The sequence below is a fragment of the Canis lupus genome, chromosome 18 (genome assembly GCF_011100685.1).
Source record: "Canis lupus familiaris isolate Mischka breed German Shepherd chromosome 18, alternate assembly UU_Cfam_GSD_1.0, whole genome shotgun sequence".
NCBI lineage: Eukaryota > Metazoa > Chordata > Mammalia > Carnivora > Canidae > Canis > Canis lupus.
In genome coordinates this window covers 18,465,894-18,478,584 of record NC_049239.1, presented here as the reverse complement: position 1 = coordinate 18,478,584, position 12,691 = coordinate 18,465,894, and the positions used below count along the sequence as shown (strand labels likewise).

Genomic DNA, 12,691 nt, shown 5'->3' with positions numbered 1-12,691 from the left:
TGAAGTTATGAATATATACATATAACAACATATACCATTTCCCCACATTGCTAGTAACATTTTGCTTCATTTGCTTAATAATGTGTGTGTGTGTGTGTGTGTGTGTTTCTGGACCACTTAAGACTAAGTTGTGTATGTCATACCCATTATACCAATTATTTTAATATTTATTTCATGTCACTCCTTGTTTAGAGAAATGTATAAGTAGCTAGTTAGTTAGGGTTATAAAAGATCCTTGTAAAGAAGCATTTAGAATTTTAAAAGTGCCATTACCACCACAACAGCAGAAGACTTTAGAAATTACTAAAAGAGAGTCAATACTCTCCAGTAATAAGGATCTGATATAGGAGTCTTTTTGGAAGAGGAAAAGCACTGGTTATTTGAAAAGAGTGCTATCCAGAGAGATAAAACAAAAAGCAAAGTAGCTATCCCACAATCAATATTATATTATCCAACTTTACACTTGATGTCAGCAGAAAAGAGCATATATGACACAGCAAACCAAGTAGTAAATCCATGCCACGAGATGTGAATAATCATGTTCATGTTGGATAGTAGATTTGTTTTCCTGGATATATGTTTTCCTGGATAGCAGATTTCCAGAGTTCCTGGGCAACTGTACTCCACATAGTGACTCAGGAACTAGGCTTCTTCTCTCTGGTGGATCTCCATGCCCTAAGGCCTTGAAGTCCCCTACTGGGTCCTCTCTAACCAGGTGGTAGATAAAACACTTTAGGGGTCAGTCCTGGGAGGTGTGTACATCACTTCTTCCCATATTCCATTGACTAGAACTCAGCTCTAGATCCCATAGGAGGCTACAGAATATGGTATCCCTCTATGCCCAGAAATAAGGGAATGATTTGGTGTCATGCATGTAGTAGCTCTTCTGCTTTTGATATTTTTTATATGCTGTCTGCACCTTGATCTGCACATCAGGGATGTATAACTACTGATTATGTGAAACAAAGATGAAATTTTTTTTGTGACAAGATATTGTAATATGATTCACTGTAGGCTTTTGAAGTACACTCAAGCCAGTGGTATATGTTTTTAAATTCACACATTCTCTTCACATTTTCTTTCTCAATCCAACTTTCATGGATAAAGAAACTTAGATTCAAGGTTCAGTAATTGGCCCAAGTTCAATGAAGGTGTATCTAGGCAGGGGGATGGACAATTTATGGTCCTCAAATATAAGAAGTGTGAATAAGGGGCACCTGGGTGGCTCAGCAGTTGAGAATCTGCCTTTGGCTCAGGTTGTGATTCCAGGGTCCTGAGATCAAGTCCTGCATCAGACTCCCCTCAAGAAGTCTGCTTCTCCCTCTGCCTATGCCTCTGCCTCTCTATCTCTGCGTCTCTCATGAATAAATAAATAAAATTCTTAAAAAAAAAAAGAAGGGTGAATAATTATCAGTGGAAACGATGGAAAAATGCCATGGATCTCAGGAGATATACACCAAACAGGAAAATTGTTGCACAGATGATCCATAGGGTGAAAGAAATAGGATGCTAGGAATAGTTATAAAGTTGTCATACTTAGAAGTATCAGAAACAGAAATCAAATCTTTATCTTCTGACTTTTAATATTAAAGTTCCCCAAATTTTATATACAGAAAGTTTTAATGGCTTTTGCTTAGATATGTAGGGTTTATTCATCCATGTGTTTGTTCACTTCATAAGTATTTGTTGAGGACCTACTGTGTACTCTGCACTGGTTTATGTGCTGGAAATATATCAGTAGTCAAAACAAAGTTCCTGCCTCAAGAAGCTTGCCTCCTAGGGGAAACTATATAATAAACAAAGAAATACATGTTAGAGATAAGAATGAAGAAAAATTGAGAAACAGAGTAAAGAAAAGGAGAATGAGCAAGAAAAAACATTGTCTTTTAGAAAGAATAGTCAGGGAGAGTCATCTGTAAGAAGATGAGTGAGGGAGCAAGCTGTGTAGATATCCAGGGAAGAGCATTTCAAGCAGAGGAAAGGCCCTGAGGCAAGACTGTGCTTGATGTAGATAAGCAACAAGAGAGAAGCTCATGTGACTGAGACAGAGGGGGGAAGAAATAGAATGGCAAATGCAATCAGAGATTGTTGGTGCTGTAGGGAGGCAGATGACATAAATTCTTATGTAGCTATGGGCTGTGGAAAGGACTTGAGATTTTACTTTCGAGTAAAATGGGAAGCCTTTGGAGTTTTTGAGCAGAGGAGTGAGAAGATACAACATTTGAAAAGGCTCACAATGGCTGCCATGTTGAAAATAAACTGTGGGTAGGCAAGGATGGAAACAGGCAGATAAGAATCAGCTTTCATGGTCATACAAATAAGAGAGGAAGAGAGATTGAAAGATGGTGGGAGTGAGAGTGTTTAAAAAATGGATTCTGAATATATTTCAACAGAAAAGCATCAGATTCTGATTTGCTGATGGATGGGATGTAAGGTATAAGAGAAGGAGAGGAATCAAAGACTGCAAAATTTTGACCTAAGCAACTGGAAGAACAGAGTTGCATTTTCCTGATGTGATGAATATGTTGAATGGAAATGCTTATGGGGGACTGTGGAACTATCAAGAGTCCAGTTGAGGACATGCCAAGCTCGAGATGCATTTTAGCTATCCAAGTGGTGATGGCTGGTGTGGAGGGCATTTAAAGCTGGAGAATGAATGAGAACATTCAGGGAGTGAGCATAAATCAAGAAGAGAAACATTTCTGAGGACTGAGGCTTGGGAAGCTTCAACTTTGGAGGTCAGGAAGAGGAAGAGGAAACAATGAAAGACTAAGAATGCACGACTTTGAAGAGGAGGAGAAATGAGAGGAGGGTACTGGGAGCCCTATGGAAGAAAATGTTTCAAGATAGAAGGTGTGAACAATTATGTAAAGTGCTGAGTAAGATAGGGCTGAGAATTTAACACTGCATTTGACAACAGGATCAAATACTTTGAGTTAATAATTGAAAAAAACACTTTTTTTTTTAATTTAGTTGACTACTTGGGAAGGAGTTGATATCAGTGTTTTGGTCACTTGACAAAGTTTCTTTCATATTTGAACCTGTAGAGTGTATTTATTTACATGTACTGTGATTGTTTATATAATCTGAGGAGAAAAGTACACTTTCTCCTTTCTTAATTATACTAGATTATCTTATTTTTGCCAGTCAACTCATGTCAGATCAACTTCTTATCACCAAAAGAACTAACATTCCTATTAGTTCTCATGCCTGAGTTAGTGAAATGTTCTCCTGGTAGATTCCAAAAGGAGGAGCTGTTATACTTAATCTTTTAGACCTCGTTTCAGGAAGAGGAGGGGATGCCATCCATTATACCCAAGAGATTCTTAGAGACAAGTGACTTCTTCAGTTCTTTATTATAAAGTCCAAGTACCATAACAATAAAAATGTTAAAACTGCAGACTCTCTTTAACCCAGAAAGTGCCCCCACTCCACCCCAACCCATACCACACACATAAGTTAAATAGTTGGCTTAATATATCAGGGTTTTTTTTTTATTAAAGATGTATCTGTTAGCTATTTCTAAATATAAATGGAAGAATGGACAGAAGTGTCTTTTAGATGGTAAATCCAATCTGCATGTGACAAGATATAACTATTAATTATTGATTTAGTATTTACTTTTTATTTACCGCATTTACTAATCTTCGAACACTTAAATGCAAGACAAAGAAAAGGGCGTGTTAAGATTTAAACTCCCACAGTCTTCAATATAAATGTAAATAATTGGTCTACTGAAGATATACAAAAATGCCAATTAAGAGAAACTACTGGTTCTTTAAATGCTAGCCAATTTCCCTCAAAAGCAAGGACTGGGTCTTATTTATCAATTTTTCCTCAGAGCTTGGTATGTACACTTGTTAAATTATCTTATTATGTATAACACTAGGAAGAGAAAGATAGTCACAAAACAAAAATCAGGAAGATGCATGTGTGAGTCACATAATGCAGCTGAGTGTACAAAAATGGACAAAACTATTTTCTACTGATTTTTTTTTTTTTTTTTTTTTTTGCCTGGGCTTTTAAAGTAACCTTGGCATCCCTTCTTTCTCTTTGGTCATGTACCAAATTTCCCCTAAGTTGTGTCTCTCTTCTCTGTTCATTTCACAAATGTCCCAGGTGCTGTTGTAACTACAAGGATATCCAGTGAACAAAATAAATCCTTGTTCTTATGGAATTTACTTTAAATGTAATGAGTAAGAACAGATTAATCCTGTAATTAATCCATCAACTGTGCCAGTTATATGACTATAAAACCTGCCATACAATGTCTTCACTCAGAAGAAACATATAGGCTTACTGGGATGACATAATGAACATCTCACTTAACTAGAATCACCCCACCAGTTCTCTAGTATAACGTATGCCCCTAATTCACATGGCTAATTTGAATGTGTTACTTAGGTTCTCTAGCCACCAGCTCCCCATTTGCAAATTGAAATAATTGTAATGTACATGCCTCTCAAAAACTTTATACAATTCTCAATATTTCTGAATTATGGGCTCATTTATATTCATTACATTATATACATTGATTAGTTGGGGATCCCAGGAGAAAGGAGTTATAAAGAATAGTTTGCTTTTCCTATATTAACCTATAAACATATTGCCTGCTCCCTTCTATTCTACAGTGGTAATTTCCTTGAGCTCACAGCTTGGAAGTTTAGCAACCTTATACAAAATTTGACAGAGGGAAGAAGGAAGGAAGCAATGATGAGTATAGCCAACAATTCTGAAGTTATAGGATGATGATCAAATTTAGTATTACATAAAATATGTTCAATCAATTCATGCAAACTATTTTTATGTGGGGGGAGAGAATCTTAGTATTTTTGTTCATTAAGACTTTTCAAAAGAGTTGTAAACTCAAATCTAAAAATGACCAGTATACAGTAAATTTACCAAGTAAATTTCAAATTCCCCTGGTTGTATAAATATTAAAACTTTAGTAGTCCCCCCAAAACAAAACAAAACAAAACAAAACAAAACAAAACCGCATTCCTCACTATCTGCCACTATGGTGTAATAAATTACATTCAGGAAATTATGCTGGTCATATGAAAAATGTGCCTACAACATGCCTGTTGCTTATACACAAGAGCAGAAAATTAAGTGGACTGAGTGTAGTTAAAGCTATGTGCAAGAGAATTCCAGGTGGTAAACTTAGAAAATCTTGCCACAAAGACTACTGAATCACAGCACTTACCTGCAGGCTCTTACTTGTTGAATAAATGAATAAAATCACCTACAGCATTATCTCATTATAAATACAAAGTCTTGTTCATTTTTTCATATTGTAGAATATGAAACAGTAGACTTATAATGAATATAAATTCTACCAAAAGTGCAAATGAAAATAATTGCAGTTATTATACCATATTAATGAAAGTTATGCTAATTGCTCTAAAATTTAAAGAAAATGTATTGTTTTGCCTCTCCTCCTAATTAACGTTGCTTCACAATGTGTGGTACATTTATGGAGACTTTTGTAATGCATTAGATAAATCAGTTTCCATTCCCAGGAGAGTGTGTTTTAATGAGCATTATAATATATTTCAGTTCAGAAACAGTTTTATGTTACAAAGCATATTCTACTGGTAGACTGGAAAAAGTTGCACCGAGGTGATGCTTTCACTTAAAATTTGGAATAAAATTTAGTGAGGGAAGCATAGATGAATCTGTTTCAGTTAAATGACTCTAAATTTGAGATGCATATTACATTTTGGCTATGTAAGTTTTCCTATGTTGAAAAACTATCTAAGCCACATATGCCAGCAATCAAAAATGAGTTTGGGAGCCTGCTAAATCCCCTAGAAGACCTTGCCATTTGATGTAGAAGTCCCTCCTCCTGTATTAAAAAAAAAATTGAAATGAAGTGAAAACACATACCACTAAATACATTCATTAGCTCCACATTAGGCAAAGCTAATCAAATATCCATTATCCCAAGTGCTTATAGATAAATTCCTCTACCTCAAGCCATAGAAATGAGCTTGTAGGGGCGCCTGGGTACTTCAGTCAGTTAAATACCTGTCTTCAGCTCAGGTCATCATCTTGAGGTGCTGGCACTCACCCCTTGGGATTCCTGCTCAGCAGGGAGCCTGCTTCCCCCTCTCCCTCTGTTCTTTCCCCCTACTCAGCTCTCCTTCTCTCCCTCTCTTTCTCTCTCAAATAAGAAAACGTAAAAAAGAAAAAACAAACAAGTTTGTATAGACCCCATCCTTTCTTCTTTCCCTCTGGATTCAAAGAAAGACGTGTAGCTCCTCTTCTCAGACATCGATTTTACCTTGCTCTGGAATGAAACCACTCCCACCCACTCAGGGAACTGCTTCATCAATATTTTCTTTATTATGGACATTATTATAACTTCCTTTTTTATTATTTATTTATGATAGTCATACAGAGAGAGAGAGAGAGAGAGGCAGAGACACAGGCAGAGGGAGAAGCAGGCTCCATGCACCGGGAGCCCGACGTGGGATTCGATCCCAGGTCTCCAGGATCGCGCCCTGGGCCAAAGGCAGGCGCCAAACCGCTGCGCCACCCAGGGATCCCCTATAACTTCCTTTTTTTAAAAAGATTTTATTTATTTATTCATAGACACAGAGAGAGAGAGGCAGAGACACAGGCAGAGGGAGAAGCAGGCTCCATGCAGGGAGCCCGATGTGAGACTCGATCCCGGGTCTCCAGGATCACACCCCAGGCTGCAGGCGGCGCCAAACCTCTGTGCCACCAGGGCTGCCCGAACTTCCTTTTTTTTCTTTGGGCACCTTACCCTTACCTTATCCAGGAGGGTAAGGAGGCCTACAAACCTCCTGGACTTCATCCCGTACATTAAGAATGTTTTCTTGATTCTGCATTATCTTCTAGCCATGCTCTTTCACTTTTCTTTCATTCTCAGACAACTTTCTTGAAATATTATCCATGTATGTGCCTATGTATATCCCACTTTATTCCATAATTTATTAAAGACTATTATTCTTAGAGGAATAGGCTTTACTTAACATCCGTGCAGCTCTTTTTTTTTTTTTTTACACCTGCCTTGCCCCTCTCAACCTACTGCTATCTGGTTTCTGTCCCCATCATGCTATGGAAAATACTCTCTGTGATGTTAGCAATGACTTCCTATTTGTCAGATAAATACATCTCATTTCTTCCAGAATGTCTCTTCCCTTGGCTTCCAGGACACCGATCTCTTCTAGTGGTCTTAGAAACAGTTCTCTGGGGGATCCCTGGGTAGCCCAGTAGTTTGGCACCTGCCTTCGGCCCAGGGCGTGATCCTGGAGTCCCGGGACGAAGTCCCACATCAGGCTCCCTGTATGGAGCCTGCTTCTCCCTCTGCGTGTGTCTCTGCCTCTCCCTCTCTGTGTCTCAGCTCAGGTATAAATAAAATCTTAAAAAAAAAAAAAAAAAGAAACAGTTCTCTCTTTCTTCTCAGACTCCTTTAATGTATCCTATTTCTTTGCCATTTTTCAAAAACTGACATTTCCCAGATGTGATTGCTTGTTACTCTCTTATTTTATGACACTGTAGCCTCATCACCACTACCATCATCAACCACATGATCTTATCAACTTTTTACGGTTTTATTTCTCCTCTTAATGCCCTTATACTTTTTCATGGCTTCTGGAGAAGCAAAACCAACTTCTTATAACCAAATCCTTCATCATCTGGTTCATACCAGCTTCTTTAACTTCATGTTGCATTCTTCATTCCACAAATATTCATTGAGCATCTGCCATGTTTCAGACACCATTTGAAGTTCTATAATACAACAGTGAAAAAAACAGATTAGGGATCCCTGGGTGGCGCAGCGGTTTGGCGCCTGCCTTTGGCCCAGGGCGCGATCCTGGAGACCCAGGATCAAATCCCACGTCGGGCTCCCGGTGCATGGAGCCTGCTTCTCCCTCTGCCTGTGTCTCTGCCTCTCTCTCTCACTGTGTGCCTATCATAAATAAATAATAAAAAAATTAAAAAAAAAAAAAAAAAAAAAAAAAAAAAAAAAAAAAAGAAAAAAACAGATTAAAAAACCCCTACCTTCATGGAATTTATATTCTCCTAGCAACACACAACTGTTGTTTTATACTTCATTGTCATAGCAAATTATTTATTCCTACATTTAAAAAATCACTTCTCTTTCATGGTTTTTGGCAAACTCCTATTGACCCTTGAGAATTCAGGTCAGATGTTAATTCCTCCAGGAATATTATCCCAACATTGCACATTTCCCCCAAGAAGTCTTATAAATACTCTTGTTATTTCTTCAGATCAAGATTTTCTGTTAAGTCATAGCAGTGGAGTTGCCATTATATCCCTTCAGAATTTATCAAAAGGATCCCAAAAGACACACCGTACCTTCCAGACTGAAAGATCCCTGGCCTTTTAATAAATTATAAATGGACTGCTATTTCACCAAGTGACCAGTGGATCTCTAAGTGTCCATGAAATAATTTTCTGAGAAGACAAACAGCCCTGTTCACATGTATTAGGGAAAATTAATAGATTTAATATGCCATTCTGATGTGTTAAAACTATGCAATTAGTCTAATAATAATAAAGTTATAAAAATGGATACAAATCCAGCAACATGATCACATTCTACTTTCAACTTCTATTTGTCCATAAACTAAGGATCATTCTTTGAGCAGAAGGCACAAGATCACCTTGACATCTATACCTTTTAGCATTTAACAATAGTGTTTAGCTATTTGCTCTTATGAGAAGACCTATTAAATTCAGTAGATTGCTTGCCAATTTTGTTTTTGGCAAAAACAAAACTCTCCAACAATATACTTTAAAAATACATGATTTCTTTTTCCCTCTTTTCTCCTATGTGGATTTTCTCTTCCAACAATGGTTCCTAACTGAAGTCCATCTCATCCTACCCACCCCCCTTCCCTATTCCAGGGGTGTACAGGAATACTTTCAAGTTATATTCTAAACAACAACAACAATACCTCAAGATCAGAGTTTGAAATAAAACTCCTTTAAAATTTTATTCAAAGGAGGCAAGTGCTTATCAGTCAATAGCTGGACTACCACCCTGTGGTTCTCAACATAACCCAAATGACAGGCTTTCCTCAGCCTAAGGACCCTTTGAAGAATTTTTCTGTTTTCAACAAAAGGAAAAAGTTCAAGTAAGGGAAAGGAGACTTTGTGATACTGTCAGGGGAGGGGATAAATTAGCAAACTTGAGAAAGGCTATTTGAAGATAGTTGCAAGTACCATACAGTGGAAGTCCCCACATTTGTCTTGAAAACCTTTAGGATATATGAACGTATTACTGTGTTTGTCCGATGGAATGAAATATCAGGAATCTTTTTCTTAGTTTTAATTTTAACCTCAAGAATGCATGACTTTAATTTCTGTTTGTTATTAAGTCTATTTTTCTTTATCAGTTGTCATAATGAAGGGATTATTACTGGCATTTAGTGCCCAGAGCCAGGAATACTAAAATATCCTGCTTCGAGGGACAGGCAGACACGTCCAAAAATGTCCCATCCAAAATTCCAAGTATAGTGTCTCCACTGAAGAATATTCTGACACCAATGACCAGGGATCTTTTCTGTCCTTGTTGACTTGCATCCTTCTCTTTGTGTGCCTGGCAAAGCTTGCTGCCTCCTCAAACTGCGATTGGGGACTGCCATTCTTTTTACCTATGAGGCCAGGTAACCTGGCATCCCACCTCAGACCTACTGAAGCATAATCTGCATATTAACAACATATACCAGGTGACTTGTATTCAAGTTAAAGTCTGCACATTCAAAATACAGTTGGCCTATGGGACAGTTGATCCTGGCCTAGTGACATATCTCCTAATGTAATAGAAGAGATTTATGCCAAATTAATAAGGACCTTCCCTAAGGCTCCAAAGAAAACTTACTGCAACAAATGTCTCTAAACCAAAGGAGTTTATGAAAACTCTCATCTTTAAAAAAATAATGACCCTTGTGAGGCATGGTCTTAACATACTGCAAATCTGCCCTCCAGGGGAGGCACAGAAAGACAGGGTGAACAAGAAGACTTTTGAGACCACCAGGCATGTGGAAGGAAGGTCATGTTCCCAGGATTTTCACAGAGAACCATGGATGCCCAGAATCGGAGCTGGCATCAGAGGAAGGGATCAGAGACTTCCCAATTATTTCTATTTTTTTTCCTCAGAAGAATGAACCACTCAAGCTTCCCTTGAATGTATCATTGAATAAGGAGGCCCTTTTTGATATTTTTGCATGAGAGCCTAGAATTTAAATTAACTCTTTCAGAAATTTGGGGAATGACTGATTAAGAACAGTAATCAGAGTGATAGATGGAAAATGTGAACCTTAGTTCACATATGTAATGTAAGTTATTTATAAATTGCCTATTTGTTAAAAAGACCCAGCAAAAGAAAGCTTTTAAAAACTTACATTCACCTCTTGTAAAATGCTTAAGCAACATAAGTTCTCACAGAAATAAAACTTTGTCCCTACCAGAAGCGATCAGAAATTGTACCAATTACTCCTGCCCTTTGAAAATATTGTATTATGCTATAATCATGACTCTATATACCACACATAGTTGGACTTTATATTGCTATTGTTATATCATAAAAATAGCATTATACTTTAACTCCAGAATATCTGAAAGTACTTTGATTCAAAACAGCACTCTAGGGGCACCTGGCTGGCTCATCTGAATCTTGATTTCTGCTCAGATCATGATCTCAGGGTTGTGAGGTCAAGCTCCACATCAGGCTACACACTCAGCAGGGAGTCTGCTTGAGATTCTTTCTCTCCCTCTCCATCTATCCCTCTGCCCCCTCTCTAAAATAAATAAATCTCAAAAAAAAAACAAAAACAAAAACAGCACTGTCAAGTTTTGAGGAGAATGCATCTGCTCTCCCTCATCAGCCATAGTCTGATTAATTAGTCCTGGTGTTTTTTCCCCTGAGCCATATTTGAAAATGCTTTAACTTCAGAAATTAATAAGGACAAGAAAAAGTACGGAAGCAAATATATGAAGCTTACTAGCAGTTAATTTAAGCACAATTAACACAGCCATGTTCAAATAAATGGTTTTCTTTGGATCACCAGTCCCTGTTCACTAGGTATTGTGGATCCCTTGGCCCGGAATGGTTGGGTGTCCTCTGAATCTGTGTCTGGAATCTGTGCTTTCATCTGATGCCCTTGTGCACTTCTGCCAGAACCCAGGTGTCCTCTCTAATGAAGTCTGTGGTGGCCCCTGCTGATGTCCCCCTCTTCAGGTAGAGGTCTTGTAAGATAGGTTTACTCCTAAGGAGACTGCTCTGTCATTGTCCCTTCCAATTAGGAACCTGGCTCACTGGTTCCCAAATAATTATTACATCAAAGGAAAAAATATTGTATCTCTTCCTAGCAGGATGATTCACAGCTGTCCATTGCAGTTTCCATGTCCTAGTAGGAAAGAGGGGTGCCTCCTCCTGACCTAGCACAGTGCCACACTACAGTGCTACCCTCTTTGCCGTGAGGCTCAACCCATTTGCCAGAGTCTACCAGCACCCAGTCTCTGGTTTCTTCCCCTGCTAAAGTGTAAGAAAACCCTCCAAAGCCTGGTTTCCTTTCAATGTGATGGTGTTGGGCGGCCAGTAGAATAGTTAGGAGCACAGGCCCTGAGCTCAAATCTATGTTCTGACTTGACCTGTGGGATCTTACACACGTTCCTTATGATCTCAAAAACTCAGTTTCCTCACTGGTAAAATGTAAAACTACTTGTGTGTTTGTCAAGAGGATTAAACCAGAACATCCATGTAAAAAACTTTTCACAGTGCCTGATACAGAGGAGGTAGTCAATAAACCTTTTTAGACATGAGAATCAAGCTCTCATTTGTCCCCTGTTCCACTCCTTTCCTTAAGACTTTGGGAATGATTTGGAAGATGCACAGGATGATGGTTTGTGGATCAGAAACTACCAGGCGCATTCTTCTCAGGTGGGTCACATTCCAGCTTCCATTGATTCACATTGGCCAAAGAGCCCCTATGGGTACAGCATTCCAGATGGCTCTTCTTCCTAGCAGATGCTTTTTTATAATTCAGTGTTTTAGGTAAATGAGCTTATACAGAGTCTTTAGAAATGCATTATATCTGCCTTTCAGAAGTGTTTGCTCATAATGAAATAAATCATTTCTTCTGAATTTGCCATAGATAACAAAGGGCTCAGCCAGAGGCCAGAAACATAAAGATGGTTTCCTTTTTACCTTTTTAGTCTTGCATGCATTATATTTAACAAGGAATGTGAGTTTCTTCCCTTCTCCATGATATGTTTCTATTTTTACTAAGTTTAAGTTAAATAAAGACTTGCCACATCTACTGATATTCCAAATAACATGTATTTTAAATGCAAACACTCAGAGTTTTAAATCTTTTGCATCTAAAAAATCTTCTAAAATGCTGATTAAAATCATGGAGTCTCTGTTATTAATGTTCTTCCAGTAGGCTATACGATTTCTAAAATAGATTGCTAAGGAGCCTGCTCTGTTGTTGTCCCATCTTGTTAGAACCTTGCTTACTGGCTCTCCAGTACTAACTCACAAAGTTAGAGCATCACTGCCATTCTAGATGGTGATTCTAGCTGTGGTGATTCACAGCTGTTTGTTAGTATCCTGAATGTGCTCAAGAATTCTGCTTCACTTGGTCCTGGACTTATATTCTCTATAACTCTCAAGCCTGGGTGATTCTGA

General features: G+C 38.1%; 1 protein-coding gene across 8 annotated transcripts in view; it reads left to right on the top strand.

Moving 5' to 3' along the window:
- MAGI2 (membrane associated guanylate kinase, WW and PDZ domain containing 2) overlaps positions 1–12,691 on the top strand; it is a 1,330,046-nt gene that overhangs the window by 1,103,401 nt on the left and 213,954 nt on the right. The window lies entirely within an intron of this gene.